The 20,119-nt window shown below is 41.9% G+C and overlaps 2 long non-coding RNA genes and 1 other non-coding gene across 3 annotated transcripts; 2 read left to right on the top strand and 1 right to left on the bottom strand.

Annotated features, from left to right (window-relative positions):
* The first annotated feature begins 708 nt into the window (after positions 1-708).
* On the top strand, positions 709-19,162 carry LOC116218656. Its single transcript, XR_004162963.2, has 5 exons — positions 709-1,112; positions 4,964-4,968; positions 7,800-7,802; positions 7,922-8,052; positions 19,035-19,162. It is a non-coding gene; the product is annotated as an uncharacterized LOC116218656 (long non-coding RNA).
* LOC116218846 lies at positions 4,431-4,549 on the bottom strand. Its single transcript, XR_004163052.1, has one exon. It is a non-coding gene; the product is annotated as a 5S ribosomal RNA (ribosomal RNA).
* LOC122128689 lies at positions 10,372-11,448 on the top strand. Its single transcript, XR_006151565.1, has 3 exons — positions 10,372-10,471; positions 10,925-10,965; positions 11,239-11,448. It is a non-coding gene; the product is annotated as an uncharacterized LOC122128689 (long non-coding RNA).
* Positions 19,163-20,119: the final 957 nt, after the last annotated feature.

Raw genomic sequence — 20,119 nt, 5'->3', positions numbered from 1 at the left:
ATACTTTATTGTGACCATACACAATTTGAGAAGAGAGGATGCTGGGATATACAAATGTGAAACTGTTGGATATGACAATAAAGATGATCATTACACAGAAATCAACCTGGAGGTGAAACATGGTGAGTTACTTTTAATAAGATACATCGAGGGCTGTTACTCTATTTCCCAAACTTACACACATGATCAGAAGGTAACCCCTCCCCCCCATGACCCCCGACCCCTCTGTTTCTCCTCCCCCCTCACTCCTTCAGCTCCTCCCACCTCCAAATCTCAACTGACTATAGGAAGTACATCAGCACACAGCACCCCTACAGGTAGGTGTAGGAAGTACATCAGCACACAGCACCCCTACAGGTAGGTGTAGGAAGTACATCAGCACACAGCACCCCTACAGGTAGGTGTAGGAAGTACATCAGCACACAGCTCCCCTACAGGTAGGTGGAGGAAGTACATCAGCACACAGCACCCCTACAGGTAGGTGTAGGAAGTACATCGGCACATAGCACCCCTGCAAGAAGGTGTAGAGAGGTGTAGGTGTATTGTGACAATCATAGTCACTAATTTGTTTAGTTACTGTCTTATTTACAGGCTATACACTCCAACCCAAATACCCAACAGCACCAGGGCTGGAGTCAACATCTGCGTATGGGAAAACAAATACAGCAGATTCAGGTAAAGAAGCAGGCAGAGGAATGTGCTGTAACACTTTATAATGAGGACACAATTAATATGTTCATATTTATATACTAAACTAATGCCTCAGGTAACACTTTATAATGAGGACACAATTAATATGTTCATATTTATATACTAAACTAATGCCTCAGGTAACACTTTATAATGAGGGGACAACTTTACAAAAGGGGACTGACATGACTCTGTTTAACTATGACATAACACCTGTCATGAACATGGAGGGGTCTTCATGAATGTTTATGACTGTTGCCATTATGTGTCATTCGCTATATTAAGTCATTTTTAATGTCAAGTTGACATTGCTTGGGATGTCTGTCTCTCTCTCACTAGTTATCACATGTGTTCTACGGTCAGTGTGTGATATGCATACAGGATATTGACTAGTTATTGATGATACAGTCAGTGTGTGATATGTCCTTACAGGGCAGACTAACCATGGAGGTCTTGTAGCTGCTGTGCTGGTTACTATCCTGCTGCTGTTAACCGTCATAGTCATCATACTGATGAAGATCAGAGCCAAGGGGAAAGAGAGTAAGACACACGCACACACACACAAGCACACACAGACACACACACACAAGCACACACAGACACACACACACAAGCACACATACACACACACACTCACACACACAGACACACACACACACACAGATACACACACACACACACACACACACACACACACACACACACACACTTGGACCTCCCTAACACACCTATCATGACTACAATTTTCCAACTTTATTTAGCTGTAGATAGAAAATTGAAGATGAGACCTAAATGTGTTTTTTTTTCATCATCAGCACCACAATCAACACAAAGGAATCAAAGTAATTCTGAAGAGGTATGAAGATGTGTTTGTCTGTGTGTGTGTGTCTAGAGAGAGAGTGAATCTGTACAAACTAATGGTGCGTTCCATTTACCTTGGGAGTCGGAACTGAACTGGGACTGACATCACACCCGAGTTGATCGCATTCCAGTAAACAAGTGGGAACAACAATGCAATACACATTGTTGTTGTTAGTAATTGTTTACAGATGTTAGCAATACCATTTGATAACAATGAATGATGCTGTATTTTGTACATTCAAACATCGCAGATTTAATGACACAAATAAGACGGCAGTGCTAAAAAAAGTTGATGGGCAGCCATCTTGGATTCTGATGTTGGTGACGGCCGTCCAGGTTGGAATTCCGACTTCAGGGGGTGCTGAACTGGAATGCACCATAATGCCTGCGGTGTGCAGTGATGTATCTCTGGTCTCTTTCTGTCTAGAAGAACGCTGTTTATTCAGAGATAAAGGACACAGACAGCAGTGCAGACACACTCCAAACTCCTTCATCTCCAAGCAATCAAAGTAAGCAGCAGGACAGTTTGCCTCTAATTAGCAAAAGTAAATGTGACATGATTAAAGCGATATCTGAAACTTGTACTTGTGAAAACATTTTTTACAACATGTAAAAAAACAAAACATTTTTTTCATCATCAGCACCACAACCAACACAAAGGAATCAGAGTATTTCTGAAGAGGTATGAAGAAGTGTGTGTGTGTGTGTGTGTGTGTGTGTGTGTGTGTGTGTGTGTTTTGAACTTTTTTTCACTCCACATTTTTTCACTGGTGTGCAGTGATGTATCTCTGGTCTCTTTCTGTCTAGGAGAACGATGTTTATTCAGAGATAAAGGAGACACACAGCAGTGCAGACAAACTCCAAACTCCTCCAACTCCAAGCACTCAAAGTCAGCATCAGGACGGTTTGCCTTTAACCAGCTTATACACCACAGTCAGCCTGTGCCCAGACCTGCTCCCTGCTTCTACCCAGGCAGCCAATCGGATTTCTGGAACTACCATTGAAATCAATGACACCAATCAGAATTCTGAAATCGATGACACCTACAATCTTGCAACCAATCCCATAGCACCTACGGACATGCCAGCAGCAGCCAATCAGAATTCTGAAATCGATGACACCTACCATCTTGCAACCAATCCCATACCATCTACAGACGTGCCGGCAGCAGCCAATGAGAATTCTGAAATCGATGACACCTACCATCTTGCAACCAATCCCATACCAGCTACAGACATGCCGGCAGCCAATCAGCAGCTTGACTCTGACTGAGGTATCTGCACTAACCCAAAATTAGCCTATGAGCTCCCTGATTTCCTCATCAGTCCTGACCAATCAGCTCTCTCTATCCAACGACTGGCATTCAAAATCCTGCCTCCAGTGACCTGCCTTCTACCCATCCTCCACAGACCCTTAAGGCCGATATATGGTTGTCCGTTTACGGACACACAGAGACACGGAGAGCCCTCTCCGACGTTGCAAACCCTCTTCGAGCACCTCAACCGTGGCCTGACGTGCACCTCCCAAATTTTGTAACTATCCGACTCCGTCAATCCGTCAATACATCAGTATCAATGCTTTACAACACCCACAACCGTCGGAGAACCATAAATGAAAATGAGTCTGTCGAGGCAACTGCGTGACCACGGAGTAACGAAGTCGTAGAGGTATATTTCGGCCTTTACACCGTGTCCTATGTACAAGTCATGTGAACAAACGACAATGACAAACATTGATCCCATTTACATTAACGAGGCTATCCTAACGAGCAGGCAGCATCAAGCAGTGACGTGTCACAATGCACACATACTCTGGTTCTGCTGAGCGATGTCAGGTTCTCTACTCTGGTTCTGCTGGGCACGGCCAACAAGGGAAGGTTCCCCAAAAAAGACTTTTCTGATGAGTGTCGATGTACTCACAGAGCCTTAATGGATCAGACTGCAGTGGACGGTCTTTGTCAGTACCACTCTGATCTAAGGCTTCAGTTCCATGATGAAAGACATTCAAAGGAGTTGAGAGACAATACGTCCTTCTAGTTTGTATTTTATCATAATTGAAATAATGCTCTCAATTCAACCTATATTTAAATGTTGGTACTTTTTTCTTAATTTTTAATGTAATCATAATTGCATATGTAGATCTACAGACCCATTGCCACAATGTTTTCACATGTGTTACCATGACAACATGGGCTTTACTTATCCATTACTGGGCCTTGTAAGTATTGAGTGCATTGTATTGCTTTTACATGTTGAAGTGACTGAGAAGCAGCGCTTTTGTATGGGCCTTTGTGTGTGTGTGTGTGTGTGTGTGTGTGTGTGTGTGTGTGTGTGTGTGTGTGTGTGTGTGTGTGTGTGTATGTGTGTGCCGCACAGCAAGAGGCACCTCACAGTCCAACCTCCCAGTGTCTGTGTGCCACATTTATAATACCTGTAGATTGCCTACCGGAGTAAATAAATCTGTTGTTACCCAAACTTATGTTGTGCTGTATCTATAAGAAATTGTCCCACAAGATGCTCTAATATGTGTACATATACAAAACAATGACAAATGAACAGGATGATTTCAGTGCAGACATGGCATCTATTTGACAAATGTTTGCCTTTTAATGCCAAATAATTAGCAGTGCTGCCCATTGAAATGTGTAACAATGCGTTAGTATTAGTCTTCTACATATGTGCCAGAGTGCCTACGGTCTTGCCACCAAAATATTGTAGTACATACGTTGTTGTTGTTGTTGTTGTTGTTGTTGGCCTTCTGCCTCCAGTGGAGCATAGGCCATCGATAGAGAATTTCCCGCAGATTTGGTATCCACTTGTTCTCGATGTTTCAGTAATCTAGTACAATCCACTGAATGAGGGATTGGCCCACCCAGCTACAGCTTACAGCACCTGGTATTCCCAGTTGGTCTCCCATCCAAGTACTAACCAGGCCCAGCACTGCTTAGCTTCCGAGATCGTATGAGATCAGGCGTGCTCAGTGTGGGATGGCTGTAAGCCATACGTACATATTTATAAATCACTTAATATGTATCTTTGTTTAAGCTTTGTACACATGTTTGTATTGAAAAGTACAAACCATTAAAGTGCATTTGTAACCCTTGATGTGTGGAGTTCACTACAGGGGACAGTCATGTATCTTGTTCAAAATTGTAAACACTGTTTTGCTTTTGAAGGGTAGTTTGGGGATTTGAGATGGGCAGTAGAGACGGACAGGAAGGAGTGGAAGAGGGAACTGACCGAGCACACACACACACACACACACACACACACACACACACACACACACACACACACACACACACACACACACAGAGAGACGGACAGGAAGGAGTGGGAGAGGGAACTGACAGAGAACCGGAATCGATGGCGCCCCAGCACCCCGACATTTAAATATTTCGTTGAAACAGGAGGTGATGTGTAGATGTATCTGAAACTGGAACCAGCCAATAGATTCATCCCACAGTCATATTTGACTTACCAAGAGCTGTCCAATAACATGAACATGTAGTCACACTTTATCTAGATGGTTCCCTATAGACCACCTACAGATGTTCAGATTGTAAACAAATTACACACACACACACACACACACACACACACACACACACACACACACACACACACACACACACATGCATGCACACACACACAAACACACACACACATGCACACACACACATGCACACAGACACTCGCACACACACACACACACACACACACACACACACACACACATGCACATACACACACACAGTATGCTTACACACAGGGCACTGCTCAATGTGACTCACATCACGTATGAGGTGGAGTCAACAGTTTTCACCAAAGCTGTTATCTTGTGCTGAGCCAAACACAAGAGAAGCCTTGAGGTTCAGCACTCAGACCACACTGCTGTTTGCTCTAAAGTAGACATCACACTGACTGAGACGGAAGCAGATCTGCACACACGGACAGACCAGAACAGAGTAACCTTGGCTTCTGCAGTCCTAATAAAGTAGATGTGTTAGTTTTACAGTAACTTACAGTAACTTTAGACAATCCCTAAAAAAAGGCCCGGCGATAAACTTCTAAATCTACAGCAGCATGAAGATCTTCATCTCCATCATCTTCCTCTTTGTCTCAGGTGAGTGAGGTCGTGTTAGTTTGTGTGATCTTCCTCTTTGTCTCACGTGTGCGATTTCGTATTAATTTGCTAATGCAGTAAGATTGTTATGAAAATATATCTTACTATTCTACTGTAACTGAAGTGGGGATGACCGCTTTAAAAACAGGAAGTGTGACAGCAGCGAGGAGTGTTCTTCACTTCTCTTTTACGCCATTTTAGCCACTCGTGTTGTTTTTATTTGCACTTTACCGTTTTTCCTACTGATCAGGTTTAATGTTTTTTAGTGCATCATATTCGATTGTTATTCTGGGGCTAAACACATTAAGTTATAAACACAGTATATCTTATCCTTGAAAAGAAAAAAAAACTCTGGCCTTGTTAGTCATCAGGTTACTTCAACCCTTGATATGTTGAAAAAAGGGAACATAGAAAAAATGGTTGTCAAATGTATTAAGGCACATTACATCAGTCATGTTTTTCTTTAAAACGTGACGTCATTATGTTAAATTTACTAATTTGACACCGCGTTCAAAAAGGGTCAAGCAATGAAGTAAGCTCACAACAGGGAACGTAAATGATCACATGACCAATCAGAGACCTGGGGAACAGTGCTGCCGTGACTTCCTTGTTAAATAGATTCCCATCACCTGTTGCAAGAACGCTGAAATAATCAAGCTTAGCTGTTAGTGTTTTTATATGTGTTAGTTGTACTAAAATACAATTGGGGACATGAGTTGTACCTTTATGCTGAAAGAACTTTAGATTATTAATTTTAGATCAGTTTGAATGTGTAACTGAATTAGTAACTTGCACCTGACTAATACATTGTGATGCTCTGGTCCACTGTTGCCTCTGATGAAATGCAGCATCCTGGCACTCAGTCCCTGAACCAGTTAGATCTAACATGCTGGTAAGCCCCGTGGCAGTGATGTAGCCTCTGAGCTATTCTCCAGAACTAGTAACATGTTGTGTCGTGGAATACGGCGAAATTTGAAAAAAAAACAGCTGAGTGAGTATCCTGAGTGACACAATTCCTAGAAGAAACCAGTTAATAAAAAGTAAGAGAGGTATTTGTAAGCATCCAAAAGAAATGACCCTAGGTCAGCCTATCTAACGGGTTAGAAAATAGCATTAAAAGAAAAGGGACTAAGGCTGAGTTCCTAAATTGAGTGGTCAGATTAATTAGGGTTACCAAAATAGGGTCCTTTATTAAAAAAAATATATATTTCTGCAGAGCGCAGACAGACAAACACACAGAAACTTTCACCCACTCCCAGTTCCGTCGTTGGTCTGGAAAGTGGTTCCTCACATAGTCGTGACATTGCAATCGTTTCAATACAAACAATGAAAGGCTATATGCTCAGATCAAGATGCATAACACCAAAATGTAAACTTGCATGATTCAACAAAACAATCTGTCACACAATAAATTTCGTTGGAATTAAATAGTTGTGTCGGTTTGACAGAGGGGCGTGAATACATTTGACATGTATTTTTGACCCCTCTTTATTTGTAACAAATTATCTACATAAAATTGTTTGAAAAAGGTGTAAAGTATGCTGCCATATGTGATTTTCTCTCTCTCTCTCTCTCCCTCTCCCTCTCTCTCTCTCTCTCTCTCTCTCTCTCTCTCTCTCTCTCTCTCTCTCTCTCCCTCCCCCATAAACTGTCAATGTTTGAAACTGCTGTCTGTGAGTTGTATTATCATCATACATTTCTCTCTCTCTCCCTCTCCCCATGTGTCAGCTGTGAGCTGGGTAAGCTGTGTTCAGACACTGGAGGGTTCTGTAGGAGGAGCTGTGGACATCACGTGTCAATATCTTGATGACACTATGGTCCAGTCAGTGGTTCTGATGAAAATGAACTTTAGTAAGGAAGTCGTCATCATTGACTCAACTAAGAGAGATAAGACTAGTGGGAGATATTCACTGCATCATGACTCAGACATAAGATGCATTACTGTGACCATACACAATCTGAGCAGAGAGGATGCTGGGATTTACAGATGTGGAACTGCTGGATTAAGAGATGAAGATGATTTTTACACAGAAATCAACCTGGAGGTGAAACATGGTGAGTTACTTTTAATAAGATACATCTAGGACTGTTACTCTATTTCCCAAACTTACACACATGATCAGAAGGTAATCCCCCCCGCCCCCCCCCATGACCCCCGACCCCTCTGTTTCTCCTCCCCCCTCACTCCTTCAGCTCCTACCACCTCCAAACCTCAACTGACTACAGGAAGTACATCACCACACAGCACCCCTACAGGTAGGTGTAGGAAGTACATCAGCACACAGCACCCCTGCAGGTAGGTGTAGGAAGTACATCAGCACACAGCACCCCTACAGGTAGGCATAGGAAGTACATCAGCACACAGCACCCCTACAGGTAGGTGTAGGAAGTACATCAGCACACAGCACCCTTACTCTCCACTCCATCCTTAGTGTGTAGCGCACACACACACACACACACACACACACACACACACACACACACACACATACACTCACACACACACTCAAGGCTCTCCACTGCATCCTTAGTGTGTAGTGCACACACACACACACACACACACACACACACACACACACACACACACACACACACACACACACACTCACACACACACACACACACACTCAAGGCTCTCCACTGCATCCTTAGCATGTAGCGGGCACACACACACACACACACACACACACACACACACACACACACACACACACACACAAACACACACACACACACACACACCAGTGGCGGCTGGTGGTTTTTAAAGTGAGGGAGGAAGGACTGCGCGCTTGGTTGCCATTGGCCTGCTTATTCTGTTGGTGGCATAAGTATGTGAGATACATGTTGTTTCAGGGTGTTTTTGTGAACTACAGTACAAAATAGCAGGCAGGGATACAATTGATACAAAGCCACCAGTATGGCACCATTGTACTTTGAAAGCTGGTGGGCAGCATGTCTTTGGACTAGACAAGGCCAGAAGGAAAGGATGCAAAGCCAATTAGTCAAATCAGGCTTACTCTTGATTTGAAAAACTAAATACAAAATTCTGGGCCTATCATTGGGCCTATTTCCCCCCTCAATTACTGAAGCTATTGGTTATTATTTGACACATTTTATTTTCAGCTGCAATTGTTTTAAGAAAAAATAAGACACAAGACCAAAAGTGATGCCATTTAAAATGCATCATGCTCTGAATCATTCACTAACATCCTTTCCACAATATTAAACAACAAGTAACAAAGGCAACAAGTAAAAGAACATTATTTCGCAACTATTAACATGGGCTGTAAGCCTAACATTGTTTGTGGCAATTGTGGATGTTAATGGATGTTTCAGAATGTTGGTCAATGTGCATTGATCACTTAGGGGTGGACTGACTTTGACTAAGTTTAATATTAAACAGAAATATATTTTTATGTTTAGGCTATGTGTCTGTTTTAGCAGATGTTTTAAGCCTATATAAAACAAATAGGCCTATCACTTGTCACTTTACTCCGGTCTCTGGTTGGATAAAACTTGTCAACAGAAATGGACAAGGACCTTTGATTTATTCTTTAGGAACCATGCCGATGCCTGACTTTTAATGTTGTGTGACGTTGTTGAAGTTCAAGTTCAACATTAATAGCGATTGAATTACCCTTGTGTCGTGTAATCGCTAGCGGTAAATAGACGTTAATAACTTGAATGACTGATTAAGGATATATGTTACACATCACAAACACACGTAATTGATGGGTTTTGGGGGAAATTAGGTAATTGGTTAGCTTAAATTGCAGTATCTTAGGCGAGCTAATTGACCTGGCTAGCTATAGCGGAATTAACAGTGCTAGCTTTGTGTTTGGTCTTATAGCTTCGTAAAAGTTCGGTTAACAAGTCACTTGTGTGTTTAGTTGTATGACTTCGTAAAAGTTCGGTTAACAAGTCAATTGAGCATTAAGCCACCTGACTATAATGGGTCTATTCATATCAGCATGCTGACGTTATACTTATTAGCAGCAAGGCTAGCTAGCTACTATGTGTTCCAATGGATTGTTGGTCTAAGCGTTAGCTTCAGTTAAGACCTACAATACTCTGCAACATTCGTGTACCACATGAACAACTAACCGAGTCAATGTAGACATATGAAATGAGGGCACAATACATTTATTCATATTTATATACTAAACTAATGCCTCAGGTAACAGTTTATAATGAGGACACAATACATTTATTCATATTTATATACTAAACTAATGCCTCAGGTAACACTTTTTTTGAAGGGGTATTAAGCCTGACATGACCATGTCATGACACCTGTGAGGAACACGAAGGAGTCTTTATGAATGATTATGACTGTTGCTATTAAGTGTCATTCGGTAAATTATGTCATTTTTAATGTGAAGTTGACATTGTTTGGGATGTCTCTCTCTCACTAGTTATAACATGTGTACTACAGCCAGTGTGTGATATGCATACAGGATATTGATTAGTTATTGATGATACAGTCAGTGTGTGATATGCCATACAGGATATTGATTATGTATTGATGATACAGTCAGTGTGTGATATGACATACAGGATATTGATTAGTTATTAATGATACGGTCAGTGTGTGATATGCACACAGGATATTGATTAGTTATTGATTATACAGTCAGTGTGTGATATGCCATACAGGATAATGATTATTGATTGATGTTCTCCTCGACAGGCCATCTTACGTTTGTCTTTGTCAGACTGGTAGCTGCTGGGCTGTGCTTTGGGCTGCTGCACTTAACCTTCTTCTTCATGAGAAGCAGAGTAAAGGGGAAAGAAGGTAGGGCAGGCTAACACACACACACACTTTCACTCTCAAACACACACTCACACACACACTCTTTCTCCCTCTCACACACACACACACACACACACACACACACTTTCTTTCTCTCACACACACACACTCTTTCTCTCTCTCACTCACACACACACACACACACTCATGCATAGACATACTGTACATGAAAACACACACACACACATACACAAACACACACACAGTATGCATACACACAAACACACACACATACACACGCACTCACAAACAGACAGAGACACACAACACATACACACACACACACAAACACATAGGCAGACACACACAAACACACCCTCACACACCTGTTTAAACATGCTCGGCTGCATACACAAGAGTGAGGGCACGTGTGCTTTTGCAGACTCATGATAAGTGTGTGTAAGGTGTGACTAATAGTAATCACTGTTTCAGCAGGATCCCCTTCAACATACACAAATACCAGGAACATTGAAGAAGTAAGTGAAACTGAATTTCCATGACCACAACCTGTGTGTGTGTGTGTGTGGAGGGGGAAAGGGTTGTGTGTGTTTATAGGTGTGTGTTTGTGTGGGGGTGTGTGTGTGTGTGTGTGTGTGTGTGTGTGTGTGTGTGTGTGTGTGTGTGTGTGTGTGTGTGTGTGTAGGCGTGTTTGTGTGTGTGTGTGTGTGTGTGTGTGTGTGTGTGTGTGTGTGTGTGTGTGTGTCTACACGTTGACAAACAGGTTCTTCTATGCCTAATCTCTGTTACAGGAGTCGTCTGTTTGATGCAGACGACACACCACTGATAACCACGGTAACCAAAACCCTACACTGATTGGCCACAAAAGTACAAGACTAAAACCAGCCTATGGGAAACACACTTCCTGGACTGGAAGTCCCGTCTCGTTTTCCAGATTATGTTTTCCTTATGTTATCATGTATTCTTCATTTTTGTGTTTTGTTTGTTTTCTCATCTCTCCTTGTGTCAGACACCTCACGCTCTGCCCTTGTGTGTGTGTGTGTGTGTGTGTGTGTGTGTGTGTGTGTACACCTCACACCCTGCCCTTGTGTGTGTGTGTGTGTGTGTGTGTGTGTGTGTGTGTGTGTGTGTGTGTGTGTGTGTGTGTACACCTCATGCCCTGCCCCTGTGTGTGCCCCGTCTTGTTGATGGTCTGCCCCGCCCTGATTGTCTGTACCTTTTCCTCATTACCTATTGTATTTAGTCTGTGTGTTCTTGTCATAGGCGGAGATCCCAGGGGGGACGTGTCCCCCCTACCATAAAGTTGTCCCCCCCAACAATCATTAGAAAGAAAAAAAAAAATTTGAAAAAAATTGAAATATAAAAAAAAAGCACGACGACACAAGCGGTGCTAATTACAAACGTAACACAATGTGTTTTTTAAGTGTTGAAAAATCATGATCCCCTATTCCTCAAAGTGGTTTGGTTCACATGCTGTTTCCAAGGGGCGGGGCTACCGGCAGCTCCGTGTTTCAGGCAAGTCAATCAGCCCAGTAAACGGTCAGATTGTGAGATTGTTCCTCCTCTCTCCCCTGTCACTGCCGCTATGATACACGATATGTAAAGAGATTGACCTCATTCTCGAAAGCAGTTAAGATCTGTATGTAATATTTCAAGCTAGCTAATAACCTACAAAGATTCTTTATTCTTATTCTTTATTCCGTCTCTGGCGAGAGACTCTGGGGAGGTATCTATCTAGCATAGCCAGCTAGCTAGGATGGTGACAATCTAGAGTACAGTACAGTAACGTAGCAGTGTGGAGCAAGACAGCTGCTGGTAACATTATTGTTCAAGGGATGTGTGTGCATGTTGCCATTCACAAAATGCTACAAAGATTAAAACATAAAAAGTTCACAATGGCCTTTTGGGACGTTTTGTTCAGCATTGATACAGTATATTAAGCTCCTTGCAACTTGCTGGTGTTTGCTATCGATAGCTCAGCGTGCAATTTTACAGACGGTATCATTGACATTTTGACGGTAACATTAACATTTTTATTTTAACATTAACAAATTTGTTGGAGAGACTATTTATGTACTAGAAGTGTTTATAATACTAGTTGACATGAACCATAACTGTTTGGGGATCTTCCCTCAACTAGATAGTTAGCTAGATAGCATAGTTCGTTAGATAGCTAGCTGCAAGCAGCTTCATTTACTTTAGAGCAGACATATGTGTGTTTGTTGATCTTTGATATATTGAGTTGGGAGTGGGGTCTCCCACACTGTTTAATCCACAGCCGGCACCTTTCCCCCTGTTTCCCAGATGTAAAATGTTATAAGAGAATTCGGTATTTAGCAGCTAAATTATGCTAGCTCTCGTTACAGCAAATGTCCCCCCCCAGGAATTACTCTCTGAAATGTTACCATGTATTGTCCCCCCCTACAATGAAATGGGATCTCCGGCCCTGGTTCTTGTGTCTCGATGCGTTTTCGTCTTTGTTATTTCCCTGTTCCGATTTCTCCATGTTAATTAATTTACGAGTGTTGCCGATCTCTGCCTGTTCACCGGATCCCGCTTTTGCCTCCTCCCTTTTGGATTGATGGCCTGTATATTGGACTACCCTCTGCAGAGTTTTATTTTATATCTTATGTTATAAATAAAGTTTATTATCATTAATACAGTTTTTCTCGATTGCTTACACACATTTAGCGAATCATGGGTCAACTTAATCTAATGCTCACATCTTCTTTGCACAGCAAGAGTCTTCTCTGGCGAATGGGTTAATTATTTCTCATTGCTTTCACACAAATTTCTTTGAGTTTTAACACACTTTTCAAAACAGTTAACACACTTCTCAGAGAAAGACACAAAACCTAATTGAATAACCATGTCAACACATTGCAGACACTTAGTAGCAGCCTACTGAAACTGCTCTCTATATTCTAAATATCGTCAGCACCTGTGTGGACTCTCTGTGCACAACTAATCAAGTAGTTCTCAACCTCTAAAAGAGGTCAATAGATTGATTTTGATACCAAGCATGGATCGAGGAGGCCGCCACCAACAACCTCAGCAAGGACTAGGACGAGGACAAGGAAGAGGCCGTGGTAGAGATAGAGGGGCCCCTGTCAGGGGACGTGGCATTCGTGTAAGATGCTCTAATGAAATTAGGGCAACAGTCATTGATCACGTAGTCAATCATTACCTCTCCATGAGTGAGGCTGGCCAAAGGGTTCAGCCAAACCTGAGCCGTCATACTGTGGCATCAATTGTTTGTACGTTCGGCAATGACAATGAAACTTTGCTGGCCTTTACAGTCAATTTACTGTACTGTGTTTCATTGTATTTGCACTCTTGGCAACAACCATTTCTATACTTTTGTAAAGTGTGTTGCCACAATACAATGTAGTACTGTAGTTTCACTAAAGTAATTTACAACATATATGGTAGAATTCTGATTACTGTATATTTCCAGTATTTACAGCCTATTGCACTATTTTTACAGAATCAACACACTGGCCCACACTGGTGGCAGGGGGACACTGTTCACTGCAGAACAGATTTGACCTTTTTACTGTATATTGAAATCTGTCATTTTGACTTTTTACAGTATCCAATGTAATGTGTAAAAATGACTACAATAAATATTTTTGTGTCAGAATCTTTGCCATTTTGTACACAGTAGAACAAATGTAAAATCAATGGTGTTGACAGGTCCTTGTTTAGAATATCTTTTATAGTATTTAGAAAAACAAAAACAGAACTACAATATTTTACTGTATACAAATTTTCCGATTTCAAATACTTTCTGACAGTATATTCCCTAAGTTAGAGTGCTCAGTACAAAACCCAAATTGTAGTACGTTGTCAGTGGTAAAACAGTCAATACTGTGAGGGTGTTGCACAAAAGTTGAAGTGATGGTTGCAGAGGTTGATATTGATAGCCGCAGTTTCAGTTTTATTATCCATTGTTAAATAAATGAGAAAACATACATTTTCAATTGAGCACAAATTGTAGGTTTTGATGGAAATGTTTGGTTTTGATGGGTGTGTGATAAGTTTTGAGAAGGTGGTGTCATTCTGCAAACATCAAATAGTGTTTTGGTTATTTCATCTTCTGTTAAGGGCTGTGTGTGAGCTATTTTTAAAAAATGAACAGTGAATGGAAAAATGTGCCAAAGCAATCGAGAAAAACTGTAATACACTTCTCAGAAAAAGACACAAAACCTTATTGAATAACCATGTCAACACATTGCAGACACTTAGTAGCAGCCTACTGAAACTGCTCTCTATATTCTAAATATCGTCAGCACCTGTGTGAAATCTCTGTGCACAACTAATCAAGTAGTTCTCAACCTCTAAAAGAGGTCAATAGATTGATTTTGATACCAAGCATGGATCGAGGGGGCCGCACTTGATGGCTGTGTTTAACCAATTGGCTCATAGGTGTGGTAATTTGACAGTCAGTGCTTTGGAATTGCAAGGAAGTGACATCTTGATATATTTCTGTGTCTAATGTATACAAGTGTGTTTAGTGTTTTGCAAATCACTTGTGTGTACTGTTTCACAAAAAGTCTGATGTTGACAAGTGCTTATAGTGGTGCAAATCTGGGCAGATGTTTTGCTCCTTGAGTGAAGGTTTTGATAATTGTGTAATATAGTAAGATTTTAGTGTTTATCCAATCGTAAAAAAACTGTAATGGCTCTTCTTCTTGCTCTTCCTCCTCCTCTTACTCTCACTCCTCTGCCTCTCTGATCACCTCTCACTTCAATGTTGCCATCCATTGGTCTCCAAACCAGGAGCTCACCTCTGGCCCTTATATTGCTAAAGCTTTGATTGCAAATTGCAAAAGCATTGGAAATGGAAGTTTTGGCATTGAGGAAGTGTGCAAAAATACAGATGATTGTGGGTAGTGTTTTGAAGAAAGTGTGGTTTAGAATTGAAATCTGGGTCTAAAGCAGATCATTGTGTTTATAGTTCAGCAGAATTGGTTTAGGGAGTTGGCACACAGGTTGTGGTCCTTGTGTCATAAGTTCCAGTTTTTTGTAACTAATTGTAATGGTTAGGGGTTGGGTTTGGAGTGCACAACAACCTACACACACACACACACACACACACACACACACACACACAGAGCACTGCCCTAAAGGTTCAGCGTTTACACCACACTGCTGTTTCCTCTGAGTAGGCATCACACTGACTGAGGCGGAAGCAGATCTGCACACACACGGACAGACCAGCACAGAGTCACCATGGCAATGGGTGTGTGAGGGACGCTTGGCTTCTGCAGTCCTAAGCAAGGAGATTTGCTAGTTTTATAGAAACTTACAGTAACTTTAGACAATCCCTAAAGAAAGGCCCGGCGACAAACTTCTAATTCTACAGCAGCATGAAGGTCTTCGCCTGCGTCATCTTGCTCTTTGTCTCAGGTGAGTGAGGTCAAGGTAGTTTGTGTCAGGGGGGCCATATGGTCTTGCCACCAAAATACATCATCTTCCTCTTTGTCTCACGTGAGCGAGGTCATATTAATTATATTATTAAAATAATAAAATATATTATTAAAATAAGATTATTATGAAAATATCTCTTACTATTCTACTGTAACTGAAGTAGGGATGACCGCTTTAAAAACAGGAAGTGTGACATCAGCGAGGAGTGCAGGTTTCCTGTGTGGTTTGATCATTTTGGGTCATGGCTGATTGACAAATAACAAACACAACAAAGGCTGACTGCTGCATTGCACAAACGACTCACTGCAACACACACGTGTTAATTATGGACGCGAGACAGGACACACAAAGGCCTGAGGTCGGCATGAATTCAACTCCTGCCTTTAACCCATCCCGGATCGTCCCACCAGGAGCTTTTGGGCAGCTTCTAAGCGCCCGAGTGAACCGTCCGTCTCGGTCAGGGATGGAGAGGAGTGTTCTGTTCTTTTTGCATGTTTTTCTGTTGGGGTTCTTAGTGGAGGAAACCCCTTGTGAATACAGGGAGAACATGCAAAGTCCACATAGAAAGGCTCGGTAGATAGCCCACCTGAGCACTGAAGGTCTGGGGAGGACCTGCCCCCAGAGCCAACAGCACCCCATGCGGGGATCGAACCCATGATCTTCTTGCTGTGAGGCGACAGTGCAAGCACCTGAGCCACCGTGCACACAGTGTTGACAGGCCTGAATTTAGATTTTATCCTCTTTTACGCCATTTTAGCCACTCGTGCTGTTTTTTATTTGCCCTTTACTGTTTTCCCGTAGTGTTTTTACTTTGATGTTTTTTGGTGCATCAAATTCAATTGCTCTTCCGGGGTCTAAACACATTAAATTATAAACACAGTATATCAGATATATATTATCCTTGTTAGTCATCTAGTTACTTCAACCCTCGATACGTTGAAAAAAGGAACATAGAAAAAATGGTTGTCAAATGTATTAAGGCACATTACATCAGTCATGTTTTTCTTTAAAACGTGATGTCATTACGTTGAACTAATTCTGACACTGCGTTCAATAAGGGTCAAGCAATGAAGTAATCTCACAACAGGGAACGTAAATGTTCACATGACCAATCAGAGACCTGGAGATCCGTGCTGCTGCAACTTCCTTGTTAAATAGATTCCCATCACCTGTTGCAAGAAATAATCAAGCTTAGCTGTTTTTGTTTCGTAATGTTAGTTGTACTAAAATACAATATGGGACATGAGTTGTACCTTTATGCTGAAAGAACTTTAGATTATTAATTTTAGATCAGTTTGAATGTGTAACTGAATTAGTAACCTGCACCTGACTAATACGTTTTGATGCTCTGGTCCACTGTTGCCTCTGATGAAATGCAGCAGCCTGACACTCAGTCCCTGAACCGGATCAATGTAATATGCTGGTAAGCCCCGTGGCAGCACTGTAGCCTCTGAGCTATTCTCCAGAACTAGTAACATGTTGTGTTGATGTACAGGAGGTAGAGAAGTCGTCTAGGAATCAGAAGGTTGCTAGTTCGATTCCCTGTTGAAGCGTCCTTGAGCAAGACACTGAACCCCTGATTGCTCCTGATGTGCAGTGTGCCATCAGTGTAAATGTAAAATGTGTATACATTGTAAGTCGCACATATGTAAGTCGCTTTGGATGAAAAATGACTAAATGTAAATGTTGTGTCGTGGAATACGGCGAAATTTGAAAAAACAGCTATGGCGATATCCTGAGTGACACAATTCCTAGAAGAAACCAGTTAATACAAAGTAAGAGAGGTATTTGTCATAAGAGATTGTAGCATCCAAAAGAAATTACCCTAGGTCAGCCTAACTAACGGGTTCGAAAATAGCATTAAAAGAACAGGGACTAAGGCTGAGTTCCTAAATTGAGTGGTCAGATTAATTAAATCTACCAAAATAGGGTCCTTTAACAATAATGTTGTATTTCAGCAAAGCGCAGACAGACAAACACGCAGAACCCTTCACCCACTCCCAGTTCGTTGTTGGTCTGGAAAGTGGTTCCTCACATAGTCGTGACGTTGCAGTTGTTTCAATCCAACCAATGAAAGGCTATATGCTCAGCGTGTGCCTGTTCATCAAGATGCATAACACCAAAATGTTGAACTTCCATGATTAAATAAAATAATCTGTCACACATATAAAAACTTAATTTAAACTTATTTCACTGGAATTAAATAGTTGTGTCGGTTTGACAGAGGGGCGTAAATACATTTGACATGTATTTTGGACCCCTCTTTATTTTTAACAAATTATCTACATAAAATTGTTTGAAAAAGGTGTAAAGTATGCTGCCATATGTGATTCTCTCCCTCTCTCTCTCTCTCTCTCTCTCTCTCTCTCTCTCTCTCTCTCTCTCTCCCTCCCCCATAAACTGTAAAAGTTTGAAACTGCTGTATGTGAGTTATATTATCATCATACATTTCCCCCTCTCTCCCTCTCCCCATGTGTCAGCTGTGAGCTGGGTGAGCTGTGTTCAGACACTGGAGGGTTCTGAAGGAGGAGCTGTGAACATCACATGTGAATCTTCTACTCACGCTGTCAGATTTCTGATGAAAATGAACTTCATCATCATTGTGACGGTACACCGCGATAAGACCGTTACCAGAGGGAGATTGTCACTGAGGGTTCTGTAGGAGGAGCTGTGGACATCACGTGTAAATATCCTGATTACATTGACGTCCAGTCAGTGGTTCTGAAGAAAATGGACTTTAGTAAGAATGTCACCATCATTGAGTCAACACAGAAAGATCAGACAGTTACCAGTGGGAGATTCTCACTGTATCATGACTCAGCAAACAGATTCTTTACTGTGACCATACACAATCTGAGCAGAGAGGATGCTGGGATTTACAGCTGTCGAATTCTTCGATATGAGGATGACTATAACAGATTTAGTACAGAAATCAAACTGGAGGTAAAACATGGTGAGCTACTTTTAATAAGATACATCTAGGGCTGTGACTCTATATTTCCCAAACTTACACAAATGATCAGAAGGTAACCACCCCCTTCACCTACCACAACCCCTCCCCCTCTGTTTCTCCTCCCCCTCACTCCTTCAGCTCCTCCCACCTCCAAACCTCCACTTACTACAGGAAGTACATCAGCACACAGCACCCCTGCAGGTAGGTGTAGGAAGTACATCAGCACACAGCACCCCTACAGGTAGGCATAGGAAGTACATCAGCACACAGCACCCCTACAGGTAGGTGTAGGAAGTACATCAGCACACAGCACCCTTACTCTCCACTCCATCCTTAGTGTGTAGCGCACACACACACACACACACACACACACACACACACACACACACACACACACACACACACAAACAACACATACACACACACACAGACACACACACACACAGACACACACACACACAGACACACAGACACACACACACAGACACACAGACACACACACACACACACACACACACACACACTCAAGGCTCTCCACTGCATCCTTAGCATGTAGCGGGCACACACACACACACACACACACACACACACACACACACACACACACACACACACACACACACACACACAAACACACACACACACACACACACCAGTGGCGGCTGGTGGTTTTTAAAGTGAGGGAGGAAGGACTGCGCGCTTGGTTGCCATTGGCCTGCTTATTCTGTTGGTGGCATAAGTATGTGAGATACATGTTGTTTCAGGGTGTTTTTGTGAACTACAGTACAAAATAGCAGGCAGGGATACAATTGATACAAAGCCACCAGTATGGCACCATTGTACTTTGAAAGCTGGTGGGCAGCATGTCTTTGGACTAGACAAGGCCAGAAGGAAAGGATGCAAAGCCAATTAGTCAAATCAGGCTTACTCTTGATTTGAAAAACTAAATACAAAATTCTGGGCCTATCATTGGGCCTATTTCCCCCCTCAATTACTGAAGCTATTGGTTATTATTTGACACATTTTATTTTCAGCTGCAATTGTTTTAAGAAAAAATAAGACACAAGACCAAAAGTGATGCCATTTTTAAATGCATCATGCTCTGAATCATTCACTAACATCCTTTCCACAATATTAAACAACAAGTAACAAAGGCAACAAGTAAAAGAACATTATTTCGCAACTATTAACATGGGCTGTAAGCCTAACATTGTTTGTGGCAATTGTGGATGTTAATGGATGTTTCAGAATGTTGGTCAATGTGCATTGATCACTTAGGGGTGGAC

This window comes from Clupea harengus, chromosome 23, assembly GCF_900700415.2.
Source record: "Clupea harengus chromosome 23, Ch_v2.0.2, whole genome shotgun sequence".
Lineage (NCBI taxonomy): Eukaryota > Metazoa > Chordata > Actinopteri > Clupeiformes > Clupeidae > Clupea > Clupea harengus.
Note: the sequence above shows the minus strand (reverse complement) of the source record. Positions and strands in the feature narration are given on the sequence as shown.